Source organism: Dromaius novaehollandiae, chromosome 21, assembly GCF_036370855.1.
Source record: "Dromaius novaehollandiae isolate bDroNov1 chromosome 21, bDroNov1.hap1, whole genome shotgun sequence".
Classification (NCBI taxonomy): Eukaryota; Metazoa; Chordata; class Aves; order Casuariiformes; family Dromaiidae; genus Dromaius; species Dromaius novaehollandiae.
The window spans coordinates 1,446,438-1,454,458 of NC_088118.1; positions in this window are offsets into that span (position 1 = coordinate 1,446,438).

The window sequence follows — 8,021 nt, forward strand, 5'->3', positions numbered from 1 at the left end:
AGACTAGCCCGGGTACAACCAGCACGCCTCGCCGAGCGCACGGTATTCTGCGTGCGAGGAGCACGTCTGCGTTTGGGGATCGAAGCCGTGAGGCTTCACACGATCCGGGTATTTGCACAGCCCTGACGCTCGCCTTTTAAAGCCTGCAACAGCAAAGTCCGAGCCCCCAGCCCAACCTTCCAGCTCCCTGGATCACACCTTCCTTCCCCCTTCACTTTATAGCACTTGGGTGATCGCAGCAAGAGGCACCGAGGTTTGCTGCAGCCCCTGAGGAGGAGGGGAACACAGGGCAGGGAAAAGCTAGGAGCTTTTTCAGTGCCCGTGAGCCGGTTTGTTATATAGAGATATATATTTATTTATTAAAGTGTGCGGCAATCTGAGTCGGCCTTATCTGACCAAAGCACTTTGTTGATCCGAGTCAGGAGAGCATCCTGGGCAGCAGAGCCATCGCGGCACCGCGTCGGGGAACGCTCGCGGACCCGCTGCTGCGGTCGGAGACAAGAAATCACCTTGGAGTTCAAAGACTGGGAAAGGAGATAGTCACCTTGGAAACAGGGAGCAGCGGCAGTGACATCCCGGGAAGGCGGCGCGGGCGCCTTCCTACCAGCCGGGAGGGGGGTTTGCTCTCCTGGGGGAGGCCAGGCCATGGCACGGCTGGGCGCGAAGCCCCCCCCGACGCACCAGGAGATCTCAATGCTCTGCTTGAACTGGATGCAATGAGGGAGGCACCTCCCTGGGACATGTTTTTTCCAAATTGCCTAGCGGGAAGGAATTCATGCAGCCGGAGGGTGCTCCCTGGGGGGGTACACATTGCACCCCCCCTTTTTCGATGCATGCATTGCAGATGTGTCATCCACTTCAAGCATTTTGCTTGTGCTATAGGCCAACACGTCCGTAACGGGCGCTTGCCCGGTGCTCTGAGCACCGTCGTCAGCAGGGTTTTGCAGCCCTCACCTGCAAGAGGTGACGGACCGGGGGACGTCAAACCCCCCGAGCCGGCCAGGCGCCCAGCGTAACCGCGCTGCAGCCGCTTAGCCGCGCTGGAGCTAACCGGGCTGGGGGAAACCAGCATGCCTTCGACAAAAGCACGCGGCAATTTCCATCGGCTGCCCGATGCCGTGGCACTGGGGCAGCTCTGAGGCACAGCACTGAAAGCTCTTCCCTTCCTGCAGCAAAGGAAAGCGCGACACGCGTGAAGCTATTTACAAGACCAGGAAAAGCAGCCTATGGCGCATTCGCCAAGCATCGGCGGCGGCTGGGGCTGTAATAACGCATCCCTTAAACCCGACAGCCCCGGCACTAACGGGATCGCAGCAGCCCCCGCATCAAAAAGCCGGCGCTGGAGTTTGGCGAGCCGGACGCCCTCCACGAGGCCGCGCTTGCGGGGAGCATCGCGGCCGCCTTCCCCAGAGCGGCGGGGACCCGCAGCGCCGCGCGGCCGGTCCTCCCGGCAGGTCCCAGCGCCCCGGAGCCAGGCACACCCGCAGCAGGAGAAACGGAGATAAAAGTCATCCCTTAAAGCCTGTTGGCTTTTTCTCCCTGGCAATCCGATAGGAATCACCTGCGAGCACAGAGGCCGACTTCTGCTACTGCAGCTGCCTTTATATGTAATGTATAAATATATATAGATATGTGGGCATATATATGAGAAACCTGGCTTAGAATTGATGATGCCTGGTATGAAGCAGTTTGTCACCTGTGCTTTTATGATTACAGCAACTAAGGGGAAAAAGATGTCCTTTCAGATAAGCATTTGAAAGCGGAAAAAGGAGCTTTCAAAGGGTCTTTGTTCTGCTGAAGAGCTCTCGCTGCAGAAGCCCGGCAGATTCCTCAGAGGAGGGGAGGCGGCAAAAGTCAAAAACAAAATGCGTCCTCGTTTCCCAACTGTTTCATATTAGGAGTCACCAGTTATGGAATTTGCCTTGACTAATGTTTCAGGCCATTATATCACCCTCCGTGTTTATAATTGGAGCCTAAATTAGGATTAATTCTCAAGGAAAGGGTTCTGCGCTAAACAGGTGATTCCTCTCTCTTGCAGCACCCCAATGACATCCTTGTTACTAAAATAATCGTTTGCTTTACTGTGCGTACAGAGAGGTTAAAAAAGCCCTGAGCAACCTCTGGCAGAGGTGCTGCCGCGCGGGCAGCGGCCGCTGGGGAAGGGTCCGGAGGTGCCGTGGGCTCAGCCAGGGCAGAGCCTCCGGAGCCGTCTGCAGACGTGGGGACACACGTCCAGGGCCGCAGTTGGCCCCACTTGCGACAGGGCAGTGGCAGAAGAGCCCTCCCCGCGCAGGCAGAGCCTGACCTCCTGCGTGCCATTAATTTACCGGCCAGCCCAATTTCCCTTCTCCCTTGAGGGCGTAATCACAGCAATCAAAGCGCTTGGCTTCCAATTTTGCCTTGTAGACCAGCTCTTACCGCAACTGCAGGGGCTCAGGAGAGCCGTGTCCAGGAGCTCCCTTCTGTCCAGCGGGGTCTGGGCACGAGACCCCGCGGCAGCAGCGTAGGATACCTCGGCCCGTACCCTGCACCTCGCAAACCGCATGTGCATCCATGCATCTATCCACATTTCTAATGCACTTTGTGGCCCTTCTGAATGACTAGACAGCGAGGTATTGTTATTATTTATTAAACAGTTGGTGTATTTCTTAATAGAAATTTCATTAGGAGCATTAGGTATAGATAGTCACCAGCCCAGAACCTACAAGTAATTATGTTTAATTATTATGCCTGTATGTTTGGAATAATGATAGCTCCTGAGCACTGAGATTAAGCAGCAGAGTCAATTGGAACAGGAGCTATTTATTTATTTATTTTGCTTTAACAGTTCTCCTCCGCTCTTAATTGGTTTTCGCGTTTCTTAACAATCGGTAAGAGACTGCGAGAGACACCGCGCCACGGACAGCCCTGACGGAGGCCCTGCCCGCGCCGATTTGTTTTCCCCATGGGAGAACGGCTGGGGAAAGGGGAGCGCTTTCCCAGAGCGAGAGCGCAGGAACACGCACGGCACTCAAGGAAGGGTCCAAAGCCCTGGTCCAAGACGGGACCGGGACAAGCCATGGGGGAAGGCTCATGAGCATCCCAGCTTGGCTCTTCCCGCGGTGCCTCCTGCCAGCTCCGGCCGCGAGCTGCTGCAGCGCCCCGTGGTACCCGCCCGGGCCCGGCTGGGGCTCACGACAGCCCCGGGTCAGGGGGGCATCCGCCCCGCGCCAGCAGCTCCCGCCTCCCCACGCTCCCCCGTGTGTTCCCCGACGTGCATCAGCCGGGAGCCGGGAGGAATTAAAGCGTTTGGGAAGGAAAACAGAGCTGCAGAGAGACAATGTTGAATGTAAATACCGGTTAAATATGCATTACCATATGCCTGCGTCTTCGCGGTCTGTTAGGAGGCAATGCGAGCCAGCGAGAAGATGCGGGAGCAAAATAGCTGGAGGCTCAGGAAAGCGCCCTGCTCCCCAGCCCACGCCAGAGCCGGCCCTCGGGGAAAGCAGCAGCTGGGGAGCTGCTCCCGGTCGCCAGCCCATGGGAAGGGGCCAAGACCTCTCCCCAGGGCTGCAGGGTAAAAGAGGAGAAGAACCAACTCCGCAAAGCAATAGCCCAAACTACACTCACAGGCAGCCCCCGTTGCAGAGCGGGTGCAAAGCCTGCAAAGCCACGGGTGAGGGATCCCTTGCAAGAGGGGGAGATCAAGTGGGTCCCCACCGATCGCGCACGAGCACGGCCCCAGCAGCCCTCCCCGGGCTCCTCGCAGCCGGGCCCCTGCACCGACACAGCCCAGATGGTACTTGTGGCTGTCTAATTACGCGTGCATGTGATATTAGCCAAAAATGTTTGATTATCTCTGGAGTTTCAGAGGAGATCGGAAAGCAAGCCTGCTCAGGGTGCAGGCATTACGCAAATGGGATAATCTGTTAGCAGGCGGCGCTGCGTAATTCAGCCTTTCGCTTTGCGTTGGGTCCTGCTGCCCCTGCCTCACGCACAGGCCTCCCCCCCGCTGCTCGCAGGTCCCAGCCCTTCACAGTCGCGTGCAGCCCCCGGGGGGACCGGGTTGGGGTCTGGGTGTTTTTGCCATGCCCTTTCCAAAGAGACAGGGTTAAGAAGGGGAAGAAAAAAAGAAACACACAAATCACGCCCTTTAAATCCCAAACTCGCCTGTTAAACTGTCCCACACCTATAAAACAAGGTTGTCCCCCCTGCTCACTGTAAAGCTGCCTATTTCTCATCTTTACGCCAAGTCGGAGAAACCTGAGCAGTAATAAAACTATTTTCCTGCAAACATTTTTGCAACAGAAGTGGCCTTCTCCATTCAGGCTGCGTGGGCAGCTAACGAAGCCCGCATGATTCATAGCCAGGCAGAGGACAAGCCGCTCTCCCGGACTCGCTGGCATCATTAGATCCGTACCTGGAACCGACAGCGCCTCTAGTTCGGCAGCGCAATTATCCGTGCGCTTAAATTCCAGCGCCTCTTCAAGTGCTCCAGCTAATTGGAAAGACATTAAACCTGGGTTTAGAGAAGTTAAACACATACTTGAACACTTTGCTGATCTGCGACACGAACCTGCGTGCACACGTGCACCATTCGCCTGTGCAGAAGAGGGCCTGCATCCTTAGGAGACTTTGATTTGGGGTTGCAAAGCCCTCCCCACGCTCCTCTCCCGGCCTCGCCGCGATTCCCGCGTCCCGCACCGCGCTCAGCCCTGTCCCGGCAGCGGATCAGAGATCAGGGAGGCCAGACGGCGTGGGAGAGCAGAGCTCGGGGAGGTGCTGCTCGGACGGAGAGGCCTTTCTGCAGGGAGGCCCCGAGGCTGCAGCCCGGGGCGAGGAGCCCTGGTGGGCATCCCACGGCCGGCTGAGGTGCTGCAGCCCAGACAGGGGCAATGAACAGTAATTTGACTTCATTTCGCTATCGGCGTGCTCTCGCCGTATTTAACGGCTGTTTCGGCAGGTGTCTGGGTGCACCGAAGCGGCAGCCTCCGCCGGAGCAGCCTCGTGCAGGGCGCGGGAGGTCGGCTCCATCGCCTCCCCTCGCACCAGCCCCGGCTGCGGCGGAGGTGCTTGGGCTCTGCTTTTGTTTAGAGGTTTCCTTTTCCAGGCTGGCTCCGTCTAATCCTTCTCCTTGACAACTGAGAGCAAATAAATGCAGCCAAGGGGGAGAAAAGGGGAAGCCATGTCCCAGCGTGCTGTTAAAGGGGTTGCAAACCACCACAGTTCAGGTGTTTTTCCAGCTGCTTTCTGGCCCGGGAATCTCCAGAGGCGCATTCTCAGCTTTTCCGAAACAAAGCCTCCCTTCCAGCTTAGCAAATATTAGATCTGGAGCTTTAAGCAGGCAGCAAATATCATGAGATTCACAGTGAAATCACCAGCCTCGACTGCCGCGGTACAGCACAACCGGGACTGCCCCCTTTGAATGAGACGAGCCAACACCGCCCTGCCCGAGGGCTAGACAAGCGCTTTCAAGTATTTCCCGAAAATATATGCTGGAATCACAACAGAGATTCATTACTCCAGCCAAGTCTGCCAGTTTGCTGACAAACGCGCTGTTTGGACTGTTTGTCAAAACAGAGGAACAGAAAGGAAAAAACCGAGCAAGTTTCAAAGTCAGAAGCAGGGACGCTCCGCCTGGAAGAGGACACGGAGAATCGCCCAAAGCAGCAGCAGCCGCCGGGTGACGCAGGGCTCTGGTTAAAGCTACGGGGGTAGCAAACACTGGCCATCACGATGAGTTGCCCACACGCAAGCTGCCCCCAAAATTCGCTGTCAGATTTCAGTGAACGTTTTCAGACGCGTAGCAAGCGTATTGCACAGGCAGGCTCTTCACGGGCAGCAGCACGGCAAATACGAGATTCCCCATGAGACGCTCGCGTTGCTCCAGCTCTGCTGGCACGGGCGCCTCAACCCCCCAGCGCCCCGGGGAAGCGGCAGCCCTCGCCGTGTCCCAGCCGGACTCCGGCACCCCGCGCTGGGCCCCCCCTGTCCCGGCACTGCCTCTGCCGTGCGGGGGGAAGACAGACTCCTCCGTTGTGCTCTTCCCTAACATTGGACACAGACACGCTACATTTCTCCCTCAAGCGCCTGCGTTTTCCAGGTGAGTCTATTGACATACCACCCATCACTCGCTCCCCACCAGGTCTGCAGCGGTTCGCCTTCCTCCCTCTATTACAGGACACATCACTTATTTAGCTCTTTTTCTTCTTTCTGTTTCCAGCCTGTCACGCTGCCGCAGATGCTCGTTAGGTAGGAGCACGAGATCCTTCCGGCAGTACAGTATCGTCTGTTCAATCCAAGTTACGCATAACTAATTGAGCATGTCATATTGTTGCACAAGACGACGTATCTGATAGGACTGATGTGTCATTCAGGGAGCACAGGACTAGAATAACTCTTGTTCCGACGCCTCGGCTGCGCGTCCCGGGTTACAAGGTGTCTCTTGAATCAATGACACTCGGTATTGAAGAACATAACTCCTCATCAGCCGTATAGATCGGGCCTGTGCCGGACGGGGGCCACACGGGCGCAGCCACCCCCGCAGCCTGCCCTTGCTCTGCCAGCATCACTGCAAGAGCTGGGGGGGGCTCTCAGGGCCGAGCGCCCCAAAATGGGGCTGGGAAGGGGAGCATGGGGCCCTCGAAAGCCATATGAGCCCACGCCAAATCCTAGCGCCCGTCTCGTCAGCAGCGGGGCATCCCGAGCGCCACGCAGCCGCTCTGCCGCACGAGGGGCACCGCTGCTCTGGGCCCGCCGAGGGGCCGAAGCCATCTCCCTGGATCTATTTCACATCTCTAAGCAACGCTCAGTTGCTCTTGGATATAAGCAATATGTTTTTAAAGGAGAGCCCAGTATTTCTCTAGACGGGGAGCGAGCAGCTGCTGTTTCCATCTCGCACCCGTGACTGCACGGTAATAACGGCCCCATCTGTTCCCCGCAGCGTTGCGGCAGTGCGGCCGCCAGCTCTGCTTTCCCCGGCGATGCTGGGGTGCTCCTGGGCCCGAGGGGTCTCAGCACCCTGGACTACAACACCCCGGTCGCTGCCCACCCAGGAGCCGCCAGCCCTTCCCGTCGCCGAGGTGACAGGCCAGCCCCCACCCAGGCATCGACAGGGCGTGACGAGTTTCTCTGATCGATGCCCGTCTGGGGACGAGCACCGAAGCCCCATCCAGCAGTCGCGCTGCATCATTTGTTTTTTTCTGGAACGGCGAGAGCTGCGTTTTAAGGCCCTGCTGGGATCAATGTGCAGGCTGTCGAGCCGCGGCGAGCACCGCTTCCCGGCGGGGAAGGGTGATTTACACCGGCGCGGGCTGGCAGCCGCGATCCTGGCCGCCCCGGCACCCTCCTCTCCACGCCGGGGGAAGCTGCTACTCGCGCTTAGCAGCTGCCGATGGGGCAGGAATGACACCAGGACCAGGAAACCCCGGTATTATTTCCTGGCTATTTGACTGATGCCCAAAAGATATCAGATAGACCCCGGCCAGAAACGCTTTCATACAGTCACACCGGCAAAGGGTGGGCTGGTCTGGAGAGCATTTACAGGCAAGAAGCAAGACTGCTCCAGCTGGAGAGTTGCAGCATCTGACCTGACTGTTCTGCTTCTCTTTGCAACTCCCTGCAATTTTTGGCCACTCTCCAGTTTCCCTGGCCATTTTTCAACTCTGCTTTTCAAAGCCAGGCCAGGAACAGCCCCGCACCAGCAGCTCTGCAGTAATGAACTTTGCATTCGACACAGATCCCTCGGGAAGAGCCAGGCCTGGAGTGCTCAGAGCTGCTCCCGCACCACCTTCCTGCACGTTCCCATCAACGCAAACGGCTAACGTCGACTCGCCCGCACACAGCTCAGCCGGCCAACACGAGCCAGGCCGTGCCGCCTGCGAGGCCCCGGGAGCAGCAAGGTAGGGTTGCTGCGTGGGTCGCCCACAAACTTTCCAATTCTCCATTCTGCAGCGTGCACGCGGCCCTCAGCTCGCTGCTTCTGCTTGCCGGCTGCCAGCCGAAAGCGGCATCCAGGAGGCCTGGAGAGACCTCCCCTCTGC